The sequence below is a fragment of the Crocodylus siamensis genome, chromosome 9 (genome assembly GCF_052110815.1).
Source record: "Crocodylus siamensis isolate JL-2025a chromosome 9, ASM5211081v1, whole genome shotgun sequence".
NCBI classification, from domain to species: domain Eukaryota; kingdom Metazoa; phylum Chordata; order Crocodylia; family Crocodylidae; genus Crocodylus; species Crocodylus siamensis.
The window spans coordinates 49,868,790-49,882,886 of NC_143403.1; the positions used below are offsets into that span (position 1 = coordinate 49,868,790).

The 14,097-nt window shown below is 47.8% G+C and overlaps 1 protein-coding gene across 8 annotated transcripts in view; it reads left to right on the top strand.

The window, feature by feature from the left end:
• Positions 1 to 916: 916 nt before the first annotated feature.
• Positions 917 to 14,097, top strand: part of AP1B1 (adaptor related protein complex 1 subunit beta 1) — a 53,564-nt gene continuing 40,383 nt past the window's right edge. For 4 of the 8 annotated variants that reach the window (XM_090064034.1, XM_090064040.1, XM_090064036.1 and 1 more), the window contains exon 1: positions 918 to 1,012. The gene's annotated coding sequence lies outside the window, so the exon portion shown is untranslated. Of the gene's footprint in view, positions 1,013 to 1,467; positions 1,492 to 11,933; positions 12,020 to 14,097 lie in introns of those variants that run through there. The other 4 variants (XM_090064033.1, XM_090064035.1, XM_090064038.1 and 1 more) reach the window with 3 other exon arrangements.

The window sequence follows — 14,097 nt, forward strand, 5'->3', positions numbered from 1 at the left end:
AGAATCACAATGAGGGCTGGGAGGGACCTCAGGAGGTCATATAGTCCAACCCCCTGCTCCAAGCAGGACCATCCCCAACTAGATCATCCCAGCCAAAGCTTTGTTTAACCAGGTCTTAAAAGCCCCCAAGGATGGAGAGTCCAATCTCTCTGGGTAACCTGTCCCAGTGCTTTATTACCCTCCACGTGAGAAAGTTTCTCCTAATATCTAACCTAAACTTCCCTTGCTGCAACTTGAGACCGTTGCTCCTTGTTCTGTCATCTGCCGCCACTGAGACCCGGCCAGCTCCATCTGCTTGCAAACCCCATTTCAGGTAGTTGAAGGCTGCTATTAAATCCCCTTCTGGTCTCCTCTTGTCTAGACTACATAAGCCCAGGTCCCTCAGCCTCTCCTCAGAAGTCATGTCCCCCAGGCCCCGAACTATTTTGACTGTCCTCTGCTGGGGTCTCTCCAATTTGTCCACATCCTTTCTGTAGTGGGGCCCCCAAAACCGGACACGGGCCTCTAACCCAGCGTTCATTTACTCCTTACTAAATACCTCATATCCCTGTCTTTAAAGTCTCCTCCCTTACTGGGCTGCACCAACGGCAATGGAGGGAGGGCTGTAGGTTTTTCTTTGGAAGTCAAGCAGCGGTGCGCAGGTCTCTGCCCTGCCGCAGGCCAGATGAACGCGGGGCCTGTGCATGGGTCGGACAGTCCTGCCACCCATCCTCCGCGCCCCACCTACAGCTCGGGAGCGGGTCTGTGGTGCCCCACAGCCCCCGAATGCCCCGGCACTGGGGCATGGATCTGGGGCGGCGGCGCACCCGGCGGCTCTGCGCCGCCTGCAGCCCGCCTGCAAAGCGCTACGCCGCGCGGCCCACTGGAGCGGAGCGGGACGCGGGACACGCCCACTCCCTCCCACAAGCCCGCCCCTCGCGCGTGACCCGGAAGCGCTTCAGCTCCGCGCTCTCACTTCCGTTGGGTCGGGGCAGCGGCGGCCGCAGTTGGAGCAGCAGCAGTGGGCCGCCGGGTAGGAGCGGAGCTGCCGCCGCTGTGACTTGTGCGGGTGGCGGGGCTGGAGTCGCTCGGGGTCGGGCTGCGGCGCCCGGGCAGGAAGTGTCGGGAGCGGGACGGAGCTGGACGTCTGGGCGCGCGGGAAGCCCCGGCTCCTCCGGGGGCGCCTCGTGCTGAGGCTTGCCCCGCACCCTGGTGTGGCGCTGCGGGCACCCACCCGCGAGAGGCTCTTGGGGCTTCCCGGGCTGCGCGGCCCCGGCTCGGAATCGCTGCTTTTGTGTCTGCGGCCGGGGGTCGGAGTCGGGGTGCCTCCTTGGGGAGCTGCGGTCACTTTGCCTGTGGCTTAGAGGGGCAGGGTCCAACTTCCCGGCTCCCCCACCCTGTTGCACCCGTGCGGTCTCTGGCGTCTCCTGCCTGCTCCTTAAACCCCTCTTTTCAGAAGAGAGCTGTGGTCTTGCTGCTCTAGGCCCTTGGCACAGCCAGTAACCGTCCCGGGTGAGCAGAGTATTGTGCTATCTGCATGTCCAGTGCTGCTGGCACTCCTGTATGTGGAGGGTGGTGGCAGCGTAAGAGCAGTGTTGTTGCTGCGATAGTCCAGAAATTATGCAAGAGGCAAGGGCTTCTTAGGGCATTGTCGCTTCTTGGACCGACTAGGGAGGTGGGTTAAGCTAGACAAGCTTTTGAATGTAAGGCAGTGTGTATAATGCGTGACTGTCTTTCCCTGCAAGGCCAAACTGGCCTGATATCTGTAACTAAAACTTCAAGCTGGCCTGCAAGCAGCCTATAAGCCCTTCACTTCTTGAGAAGCAGGATTTGAAACTCTAAACCTGATCTCTTGTACAGAGCGCAGCAGCCCCCCAGGCTTCAAATTCATGCTTGCTTCTACAAGCAGCAGCCCAGGTAGACCTGCAGGTTTGCTGTCGGCTTCCCATGTGTTCCTGTTGTAACTCTCTCCTCCTTCCTGTGATGATAGCTAACACATTCTTGCAGCTCTTGTCAAGATTTGGTCTTGTGTGGGTGTATAAAATTGGCTGGTAAGTGGGAGATTTTTTTCCCCTTGTGCATAAGAGCAGTGAAAGCTGAGTTGCGAGGAGAGATGTTTCACTTCCCTGCCATCAAATGAAGTCAGTGACATGAATCATTCATTTTATGAAGCCATCAACCTCTGTGCTTCTCCTCTTTGTGGAGCCTACTAGACTGTGAGCAGGTGCTGCAAGGTCTTTCTAATGCCAGGCTGCTGTGTTGTGGGGCCTCAGTGGGAGAATGAAATTCTTAATAATGATTTGAAGGTAAACAGCCTGGAGTTTATTACAAGATGAAGGGTGATATTGGCTAAGATAACAAATCAGTATGACTTACTTGCAATATGCTGTTACTATCTGGCTGTTCACTGAACTGTGTGATATGAAAAATCACTTGTACTATGGCTTTCTCTTTGTAGTGCCACTGGGTTGGTTGAAGGCAATAGTTCTGTGGAAACAACTTATGACCTTTGTGTTTACTCTGTCCATGTGATGGTCCTCACATTGGGAGGAAAGCAGTTCTTAGAATTAGAAGTGCAACCAGTAACACAAGATGTGCAACACTATTTGGCAATCAGAGGTCACAACCAAGAGAAACCTAAAATAGAACCAGAGCAAAAGAAATTTAGTTGCGTAGAAGTACCGATTAAATAAAATACGCCTTTTGGCTGGGTTTTCTGGTCACCACATGCATGCAGGCAGCCAGGAGCATAACTGGGCAGCATGGGGGGTAGTGACCTGTAGGTAAGTCTGTAGAGGGGAAGGGGTATGGGTGGGGGGCAGGTGAAGGCCCCCACAGTGAGGGAAGGGCTGGGGCTGGGGATGCTGCCCAGGCAGGATGGTGAGTGGGACTCTGGGGCTGGGGCAGAGAGCGGGACAGAACCGCAGGCAGCTCATCCAGGGGGTGGGGAGTGGCTCCCTGCTGCTACATGCACCCCTGGGAGAGGTGTGATGGGGCATGTGCTCCCCCAGACCCATGCATGTCTGGGGTGATGGAGCAGAGGCAGGTTGCTTGCTTTGATGAGCTTTAGTTCAAGCAACCCCACTGCTATTTTTAAGTGCTGGGACACTGACCCTCTGGATGAGCTGCTTGCAGTTCTGTCCCACTCCCTGCCCCACTTTCCCTCACCGTGGGGGCCCTGATCTTCCCCCCCATGCGCTTTCCCCTCCACAGACTTACTTCCAGGGTGCTGCTCTCCACACAGCCTGGCTGTGCTCCTGTAAATCCGCTGTTGGATCAGTATCAGCTGATATGCCTGGTGAATAATTGGCTATTGGTATCAGCCAAGAAAATATCTTCTGATGCACTCCTAATTTATTGTATATAGTCTTGACTTCAGGCTTATAGATGTTGACTTTCTCTCTGGAAAAGTTGCTACTGCCTTCAGTCCTGAAGCCATGTTCTTGTGCTAAACTTTCTCAGTGGGGGTGGATGACTCCTGTGTAAATAATAGCAGTTTTCAGTCCTGCTACATGCTCCTTCATGTACAGATAGCCTGAGAATGAAGGGTGTTGTGTTGATGGTGAGGATGTCTGCTTTATGGTGAGCCAAAGGGTCAAGCTTATCATGGTGCTGACTTCCATTTGTCCATCTGGGCAAGGTTTACAGCTCACCTTGACAAAGAAAGCTGCTATTTTGAATATTGCCTTGGAATGTAACCAAAATATACTCCTTCCAGACAAATACCAAATTCAGGTCTGTCTGTTTATCCAGAGGTTGAAGATCAGTGTTGTAACCATGATGCTAGTAAAGAGTGTTTTTACTCTTCAGGGCTTTGTTTTGTCTCTCGCTAAGGCTGTTTAGACTCTTCTTTAAAACTCCTTCTGTTGCTCCTGGTGGTAACAGTGTTAGGAGCTCTAGAGAAGACTTGCTTGTGTTGTGATAATCTTCTTCAAACCCTACTCTAGTGTATAGCACTGCCACACACTAGATATTCTCTGTGGGTGTCGGAGGATGTTAATAGATGACTTATTAAGATCATAATCTTTTTGGGACCTGCCTATTGTCACTGAACGGCTTGCCCATTGATAGGGACCTAGTTAAATCCCTGTGGAAGTTCACAGCACCTTAAATCCTGTTCTTTTTGCTGCCCCACACCATCATTGAGTGACTGAGGCAAAAGTTGCAGCACTAATTGCTGCTCAGCCACTCTGGTAGGGGAAGGGGGTGTGTGGTGAAAAGAGCCAGATTAAAGGCACTGTTGCCCTGTGAACTGCTGCTGCGATTTGGGTAGGTCCCTAGTCTGACTGACAGAGTAAAGCATTTGAGGCATTTACAGTTTATGGCCATTTTTGGTGCATAGCTTAGTTGTCTTGCACAACTCATTCTATTGATATGAAGATGCTTTGGGTACTTCCATGGTTTTCTGCCATCCTCACTGATTGTGACAAGATGTCCACTGTGCTTTCCATTAACTATAGGAAATCTGCTTCTTGGTTTTCTGAGCAGCATATTCTGAAAGGTTCTATCAAACTGATTCTTGGCTCTTTCATGTGGCTACCCTGGCAGCCAAATGTTCGACTAAATCCACTTTTATTAACAGACTCAAGATGTATGTGCAGGGGATGCTGTTCTTTAGATCAAAAGATAAGGGATCTTGTAAAGCTGAATATTTCATGACTGACATCAAAGGAACACTGATTCACTTGGAAAACTGGCTACATTTTTAAAAACAGTTTTAGGCCCCTTGTCTGCCAATTCCTGTGCATCTCTTTGTCCTCTTATTCTCCCCCTCCTTCCTCTCCAATTAGAACTACAAATTGGACATTGAAGCAATAAAAATAAAAAAACTATATTTAGGTGAAACCGGGGGCCTCCACAGTATGAAGATGTCATAGTACTACTAGAAATAGTCTAGCTTTGGAACTGAACAGTAGCCAAAGACAGCAGTCAGTGCTCAAACCTCTTCTGAATTGGATCTATATTTGTAAGTACAGCAAAAGCTGTGTTAACCGGCACTTTATTAGCCAGAAAACTCTACTAACCGTCATCTGAGGGATGCGGCAAAAGTGAAACTGGAAGTACCACTTCCAGGGGACTTTCAGTTTTGCCGTGGCAAGCTGAGCTTTACTTTGTCGTCTTCCCTGTCCCTTGGCACCAATGCCAGTGACACCAGGGAGTGCACCAGACGGTGCACATCTGATTAACCGGCATCCCCCATTCCTGGGGGATGCCAGATAAGAGCTTTTGCTGTATATGATAAACAAAGCCTGACTATTGGATTGGGGTTATTGGGAACACAAGGTCTTGGTACCTCTTGGGTTCAAACTATTGCTCATGAAAATGTAGTCACATCTGCCACAAATATCAGTAGCTGTTTAAGAGTCTGCTGTCCTGTAGGACAGGGAGAGGAAAATAGATGGGAATAAAAGACGGTAGGAATTGAACTGAACTGGAAATTCTTTCAGACTCAGTGTTAATAATTTCAATTTTCAGATGTGCCAGAGGAACTGAAATGAACTCAAGGTCGTGACCACTTGCAGGCATCTCCTCAAAGTAGGCTTATAGTAGTCTTCAAGCCCTAGCTGGAATTATGCCAATCCTACTATGTGGAAACATTTATCTTGGACCTTACACCCAATAGCTTTATGACTTAGTGCCAGGTGCTTAAGGTGGTGAGTAGTATCAGCATCTTTCTAGCTCCAGGGTGGGCTTTTTTGCTGGAGGGCTGTTTAACAAGCTTTGGTGAGCTGTTGAGAACTGCAAGAGTAGCCCCACCTCTTGACAGGTGCCCCACCCCCTGGTCGCCATCTCAGGGCCAGAAGTCCTGCCTCTAACTCCTGACTTTGCCACTAGAAGTCCCCCTTGCCCCCCTCTCCCCAAGTACTCCTTTTTGGAGTGGGGGTTGCCATCTTGGATCTGGGAAAAAAACAAATCTTATACTAAAAATCTAACACCTACTATAACATTTTAATTTTATTTCAAAAAATATTTTTGTCCTGGTGTGTGTGATTTATAGAGGTGATTGCATAATAGTTCAAAATAAAATCTTTCTCTTGTATGGGGTGGGTGCAGGGCTTGTGGGGTACATGTGTGGGCCTCTTGCCACACACCCTCGCCTCCAACCCCATGGCGCAAAGCCCCTGCCGGCAGCAGCAGTGAATGGCAGACCCTTGGGGCACTCGTGGCCCATGGTAGGTGGAGCCCCCCGGCAGTGCGTGGCTCCAGCTTAGTTCCAAGAACTGCACATGGCAGCATAGAGCCAGCCAGGCCCAATGGTGTATGGTGGCCCAGTGCTGTGTGGCTCCCACTGGATTGCCAGGAGCCATGGGGAATCGCATGCCATCAGGCCATACTGGCTCCATACCTCTAGGTGGGGCTCCTGGAACTCCAGCGGGGAGCCACACATGGAGGCCCAGAGCCAGCCTAGCCCAAGCCAACAGTGCGTGGCTCCTACCTGCAGTGCTGGGAGCCCCACATGCTGGCATGAAGCCAGTCCAGCATGAAGGCATGCAGCTTCCCTCCTGGCCTGATTGTGCATGGCTACCTGTGGCTTCCACCTGGAGTGCCAGGAGCCGTGGTTAGATCCTGTAGGTAGGGGTCATGTATCAGCAGTGTGCCATGTGTAGTCTTGGATCACTTGATATCATGCCTGTTGTATAGCCTAGCATGGAATGTAATAGACCCTCCTTACCTGATGACTTCCCTTCTGCAGCCCTCCTTTTTTCCAGCATAGCTGTATTTTATCTCTATCAAAAGCTTTTGCTTATCTGGGCTTATCTTTCTTGACTTGTTCTAGGAAGGCAATGGGTTTTCTTGAGTTGCTTACGCCACACCAGTTATCACTCATTTGGAGGGCTTCCATCCCCTCCTGTGACAGCTTATTTTGTTTCCTTTAGCTTGAGCTCTTGCTCCTCTCCATGTAAGATTGATATTGATTAGTGTTTTAGGCCCCTTTGAGTTGAAACAAGCTGTGGAGACTTGACATCCCTTCTCCATGTAATTGCCATGGAATTTTCTTAGACTTTGCCTTTTGTGTATTGTAATTATGGCTCATGGAGGCTTTATAGGCTTCTTACAAGGCAGATGGCTTTAATAAAGAGAGCTTTGCTACCTTCATGAAACAGTGCTGTTGATCCTGACTTTGATTGCACCTTATGTGCAGCTAGAAGAGGGAGTATTTATCTCACCTGCATAGTTTTTTGTCATCTTGCTCATTGGCTTTAAGCACCTCATCACTCCTCTTACAAGTCCATGCTGCCAGCATTTCCCTCTTCCCCATTGCCAGCCCGTTGCTTTAGACAATAGCATGGTAGCCAATATGCAGATTTCCATGTTAGAGCAAATATGTCCTTTTACACTTGATTCCCTCTCTCCCTATTTCAAACCAAGTTTTCCACTTCATAAGCTTGCCTTTTCTAAGCATGCTTCAGGACTGGCTTTCAAAGTACTGCTGCAGTATGCCAGTACAGTTATTGTGTTCTAATCCCACTGAAGATGCACACTAACTCAGTAGATTGCAAAACTAAACTATCTCTTTATTAAGAGCTTCTAAAAAATCAATGAATGTAGAATGACCCTGCCTCCTAATGTAATACACTACCTCTGTTATCATTGTTGGATCGCTGTGCTTGGGTATAGTCTGCATGCTTCTACCCTGTTCATATTGCCTGCTTGTTCAAAAATAAATGCACCACTTATTTTTGAATAAATACACCGTGTCATTCCCCCTACCTGGTAGGGATCCTAGCCTCATCTCTGTGTTACCATTATCCAGGACTCAAATTTAATTACTAGTTACTGACTTTAGCAAGGCTTTTGATATGGTCTCCCACAACTTCCTTGCAAGCAAGCTAAGGAAGTACGGGTTGGATGAATGGACTGTAAAGTGGATTAACCTCCCCCCCAAAACAAACAAACAAACAAACAAAAAAACTAGCTAGATCATTGGGATCAAAGGGTAGTAATCAATGGCTCAATGTCTACTTGGTGGCTGGTATCAAGCAGAGTGCTATGGGATCAGTCCTGGGGTTGGTTTTGTTCAACAACCTGGAAGATGGAATAAGGTGTACCTCAGCAAGTTTGCAGATGACACCAAGCTGTGTGGAGTAGTAGATTGAGAGACCTATGCAAATTGAAGGATTGGGTGAAAAGAAGTCTCATGAGGTTCAATAAGGACAAGTGCAACATGGTGCACTTAGGATGGAACAATCCCATGCACTGGTACAGGCTGGGGACTGACTAAGCAGTAGCTCTACAGAAAAAAACCTAGGGGTTACAGCAGACGATAAGATGAGTATGAGCCAACTGTGTGCCCTTGTTGCAGAGAGTAATGGCATACTGGGCTGCGTTAGTAGGAGTGGTCCCAGATCGAAGAAAGTAATTCTCCCCCTCTCTTTGGCATTGGTGAGGCCACATCTTTAGTCCTGGGTCCAGGTTTGGGCCCCGCACTAAAGGGCTGTTGACACATTGGAGAGAATCCAGTGCAGGGCAATGAAAATGGTGAGGGGGCTGGAGCGCACAACTTCTGAGGATAGCCTGAGGGAACTGGGTGAGAAGTGTGAAGAGAAGAGTAAGGGGGGTTTAATAACAGCTTTCAATTCAACCTGGGGGGGGCGGGGTCCAAAGAGGATGGAGTAGACTTTTCTCAGTGGTGGCAGATGATAGAACAAGGAGCAATGGTCTCGAGTCGCAGCAAGAGAAGTTTGTTGGATATTAGGAGAAACTTTCTTGTGAGGAGGTTAGCAAATCACTGGGACAGGTTACTTAGGGAGGCTGTGGAATCTCAATCCTTGGAGGCTTTTAAGACCCAGCTAGACAAAGCCTTGGTTGCGATGGTCCTGCTTTTAGCAGGGGTTGGACTAGATGACCTCCTGTGATCCCGCCAACCCTCTTTTTCTTTTTTTTTTTTTTTTTTTAAATGATTTTTATGATTGACATTGGCTTCTGAGGGCCTGAGCTACTATAGCCGCACCTTCCTGCCTCTCTGAATGAAACCATTAGACAGACTTCAGTTGTAACTTAGAGCAGATAATCAGATTGCACTAGAGGAGCTCTAAATCTCGATTTACTTTCCATTCCTGGTGTCACACTAAGATCTGGTCTTTTCTAAACAGACAGTGCAATCTTGTCTGGCTGTTTTCAGGGTCCATTTCCTTTTTCTTCCTACACTCTATTCTTTATCTCTTTGCTGGCTATTAATATTTTCAGGTATGGCAGAGCAAGCAGGAAGCCAAAGGACTTAAGCTGGTGGGTTAAGAAGGAAAATATGAAAATCCCAGTGTCCAGAAACACAGCCATGTGCAAAATCTGCTCCTCCCTTCCTTGGCTATTGGCAAAATCTAAGAAGCTCTAAGAAGCCTTCAAGCATTCTGTCTTGGGACTTAAAGAAGCTTTCTCTCTTTGTATTGATCTCTGGCTTGGTAGCCTTGCCCCAGCTTCATCTCGTGTGCAGAAGGTGAATAGTACCTTAAGCTTCCTGGGCCCTTTAAGGGGAAGCTGTTTGTACTGTGCTGGCTTCCCCATTCCCAGCCTCCATTAGCATTATCACCTCTGAGGAACAGCTTTGAGCAGCAGCAAGGAAGAGCATAAAAATCGCAAGCATGCTAGGGTGGAATTGACAGTGGGGCTACCAGTAGCATCAGTGAAAAGTTTGGAGTCTTGTCGGATCTTGCTGTAGATCCAAGAAGAAAAGGCATTTTGGAGGCTAGATTTTTGAGGAAATCCAGCTCCTCCAAAGAGAATGCCTAGTTTGGGTAGAACATTGGCACTTGCCTGGGAAAGTTTCCTAGTTAGCTTGGACAAGTGCATACCCTGCAAAATGGGCTTACTCACAGCCATGTGTGTTGTACAGTAGCTCCACATCTGGGCTGTCCCATAAAGAAGTGGTTACTGAAAAATACTTTTTAGCTTTGAGAGTTAAGTGATCTGTTGCCTGGTGCTCTGAGAGTTAGACTTGCATCCAGTCTCACTTCGATAGGGTGCTGCTCCCTTCTCTTTCCCAGGAGCTGGTCCCTGTTTTTGACTCCACTGCCTAGTGTCATTGGCGTTCACCATCTCTACTGCCACCCAAAGATGCATGTGGCAAGATAAGAGGCTGTTATTGTGGGGACCATTCTCCCTAGTGCTCAGGAGATGGACTCCCTCCCCAGAAATTCCTCCTGCTGTTCAGAAGGAAGGGGTCATGTTCCCGTGAGCAGCTCCTCAGTGGCTGGGGGACATAGTGGCTGGCTAACTTTGAGAGCTTTCTAGTGATTGAAAGGACTCTGCTTACCAGAAGCTGTTTCCTCCATGGCCTGGTGGGAAAGAAGATGGAAACAACTTGGCACACATCCAGAAGCTTAGCCTCTGGGACACTGTGCTAAATCTGTTTCTAACATAAAACCATTCACATCTGTGGCACCTCCATCAGGTAGGTATACATATAGCTCATTATCAGCTTCCTGAGTGCACTGGCAAGCTTTGTGCACAGTCAAGAGCATCATGTACTGTCCCTGCCTTCACCGGGGTTGAGGATTGGAAAATGGCAAATTCTATCCTGTTGCATGCAAAATCCTAGTATAAAAGGCTAAACGACCCTGTGTTTGCCCTATGGAGACTGAAATCTGGGGTGGGGGGGAGACAGAATGTGAGCCCTGTTCCAGTCTTGGCTAGTATAGTTGGTTACAGAAATCTGCTGGAACTGTGCAACTGTTCTGGTTACCTCCTGGGATTTGGTTAGTTGTGGAGACTAGTGTGTTGACAGTGACAAGTTAACCAAGTGGGTGTAGCTTTTCTTCTCCTCCCACTCAAACTTTAGCTACACTCCTGCCATGTAGTTATTCTTTCACCTGGTTTAGCCTTTGGTGACTTAACTCTGTAGAGCTTTAGATCATTCCAAAGCAATTTTTTTTTCCTTTGTCTTTGGGAGGGAAAGGGATGGAGGAGATAGAAACCATTCCCGTCCCCTCCCCCACCTCCCCATCGCTTTTGAAGCAACACAAGTCAGGAAGGGCCTAGATATAGTTTGATAGTACAAGGAGCCTTCTTGTACTTCAGGCTGCCCAGGCTTAGCGAGTCCCTTCTCCAGAGTGCATACACATGATGCAAGCTGGAGGCTGATGGGTGAAACAGCATCCATCACAGATGAAAAATTATTTGGTCAGGCTCACCCAGCAGCTCAGTGGCAGTCAGGCTTCCCCTTAGTTTTCTAGTTGCATCTAGCATGCTAGGAAAAGGCTTCACAGAGGTTCCTTCTTGCAGCTGGTGTACATTTGGAGCCCAAAGACTTTCTTGGCTGTGCTCTTATCCACTTTATCAGAAGGCTGAACTGGGCAGTTGTAGATTGTTTCAAGAGGCAGACTTCTCTGGTTGTAGGGCTCTTTGCCATTAAACAGTTTCATATGATACCTGAGCTTGTGGTTTTGGCAGCTGCTGCTGGCTAGAGAAGCACTGCATAGTTCTAGCTATAGCACTTGTGGCTTTTTCTGCATTGATGTTCATGTTCCCATACCCTAGCACTCCTTAGCAGAGCACAATTCCACAGTGGGGGTAAACACAGCTTCTGACTTTGTTCTGATCTGACCAGTAGCTCTTGCAGCTTGGGAAGACTTCCTATGCTTTCATTAAGATGCCGGAGTTATCAATTGCTCACTGGGAAGGAGGGAGAAGGCTTTAACTGGCATCCTGCCAGCCAGGAGTGGGCACAAGTAGCTTTTCTGCTAGGGCTGGTGTCAGTTTTGACTCTTGATTTTTATGCACAGACCCTGTTTAAGTGCAGCTGCATGAAGTACAAAAAAATTGTCAGTTGCTTTAGTATTGTCATTTTTCTGCCATAGAAAGTGCCTGTGTGAAACTAGGAGGCAGTTTATTCCCAATATCCATGTCTGCAGAGAAAACCAAAGCAAATAATATACCAGTGTGGTCTGCTGTTAGAAAAGCAAGGGAAGATGAATGGGCCCTGGGTACATGCATAGCCCCTCTTGGGTTTGTTTCAGATGTGAGCATGGAATTGGAAGTGGAGACCTAGCAGTGGTGCTGGAAGTCAGTCTGCTCTCTGAATGCTTGATCCTCATCTGAGTGGGTATGTAAAGACTGCTGCACAGTCTCGAATACTGACTGAAGAGAAGCCTTGCAAGCCTGTGACTACCTGCATGAGCATTTAGTAACACTTAACATAGGCATCTTCTCCACTGCCTGTCTTCCCTGCTAGGCAATCCTCCAAAACTTGTTGCTGGCTTCTGGCTTTGCACTGTACCCAGAGACTGGGCTTTTTATCATCCACCTTCATTAGTACTATATAAAAATCAGTCATGTCCTATTTAAGCTCCTAGCTGCTGTCTCTGTAAGGCAGTAATGCCTCATTACCCTTGTCCATCCAATCTTCCTGGGGTTATAGCACACAGCATTGCACACAGGGCTGTAGGTGTAGTCACAGATTCTAAACCTCTGAGCTTCTTTTCGAACTGCTGCCAGGCACTAAGGTACTGGCTTTGCTTATTTCTACTCTTGAAGGAATTGGCCATGTCTCATGTTGATAGCAAAACCAAGGTAGGCTCCACTGCAGAAGCAGGAAGCTGAGAGCAAGGTCACAACAGGTGATCCTAGTTTATTTTTGGATACTTCCCAGAACCAGGTCTTGCACCTTTTCCTTGCAGTATTTGTCCTGCTTTTGCCAAGGTTTAAGTGCAATACTTCAGCCTACAGCTCCTACATCAGTGTATAGGAAGGAATTGCCTGGTTGGGACTGCTTCAGAGACCTGGTTTTGGTGCCATGAAGTTCAGGGGCTTGTACAGAAAAGGGGTGGGTTATGGCCCTTGTTGGTGGGGACTATGGGGAATAGGAGCAGAAGCAGTATAAGTGTGGATTGCAAAGGCTGAAAAGCCCAGAGACCAGAAATCAAAAGGGGGAGAGACCTGCTGGTGCAGCTGATGGACCCAGATGAAAAAATTTCAGGTGCTTACATAACCACACAGGCCATTCTCTGTTGTAAACTAAGGATAATAAAGCAAGTCTTTTTGTAAGCATTGCATGATAAAGCAGTATAAATCTATTGGGGGGGGTGGCTACAGCAAATCCTTCCTTTTGTTGGCTGCAAGGAACAGGAGATCTGCGGTGAGGTGCAGGAGTATGCTGCAGCATAATTTGATAGCTTGTGTCACCACTTTAACTGATAAGGGGTAACTGGTTCCTTGGTAGCCTAGGGAAGAAGACACTGAACATACCAGTTTGTTTCCCTTTCTTTCTCTTCCTAGAAAGAGAAGACTGGAGTGCTTCGAAACCAGAACACTTAGGGTCATGGGGCTTCTGGCTTTTCAGAGGGACTGAGGAGCTGGCGTCTGGCATACCAAACAAGAAAGGATGCCTTGTGACAGTTGTATCTTAATATTCCTTATTGCAGTTCTTCACCTTCTTCTGTCCCCAACCCCCAGAAAAGCCAGCATCTACTACCCTAGGCCATTCTTACCTGTGTCAATCACTAGCCATCTTGTTTCTGTGTTCTGGTCAATCAGGACATCTGTTTTGTTGCTAGCCCTGCATCTTGTTTTGATCCCTGGCTTTCATTGCCACCTACAAAATAGGGGTGATTCTTAGCTGCCTTGTGTGGCAATGGAGATTTAAATGTACTAACACTTGGAGATGTATAAACTCCTCTAGATTGGATGCCACTGCATAACTTCAGAGGATTTACTAGTCCATTCAAAATGGGGAGGGAGGAGGTTATAGCAGCTGCCTCTTGCTTAAAGGAAAGCACCTTCTACTATTTATATATAACTCTCATCTGGTTTTGCTTCCTTCTTGTATCTTGCTTCTAAATCGACTAGTCTAATTTCACTGTAGCAGTTTCTTTCTAGCTAGCACAGAATAGCAGTATTGGGTTTTCCAAGGCTGAAACTACTCTTTATACTGAAGCAGACTTAGCACACTTTTAAAGTCTCCCTTCTGGGGGCAAGCCTGGAGATGGTGCCCTTCTCACATTCTGCTCTTCTAGGTTGTTGACAGGACCTAGAAATGAGTGTGTTTCTGTGATTTAAATCCTAGGTAAAAAAAGGGACAGGTTAAGTAATCGCAGGAAGACACAATCTGGAACCATGTAGCTCACCGCCTAAAAGGCTGCCCATTTTGTATGTGTTGGACTCCTTCAGAGTGCCAGGGGTGCC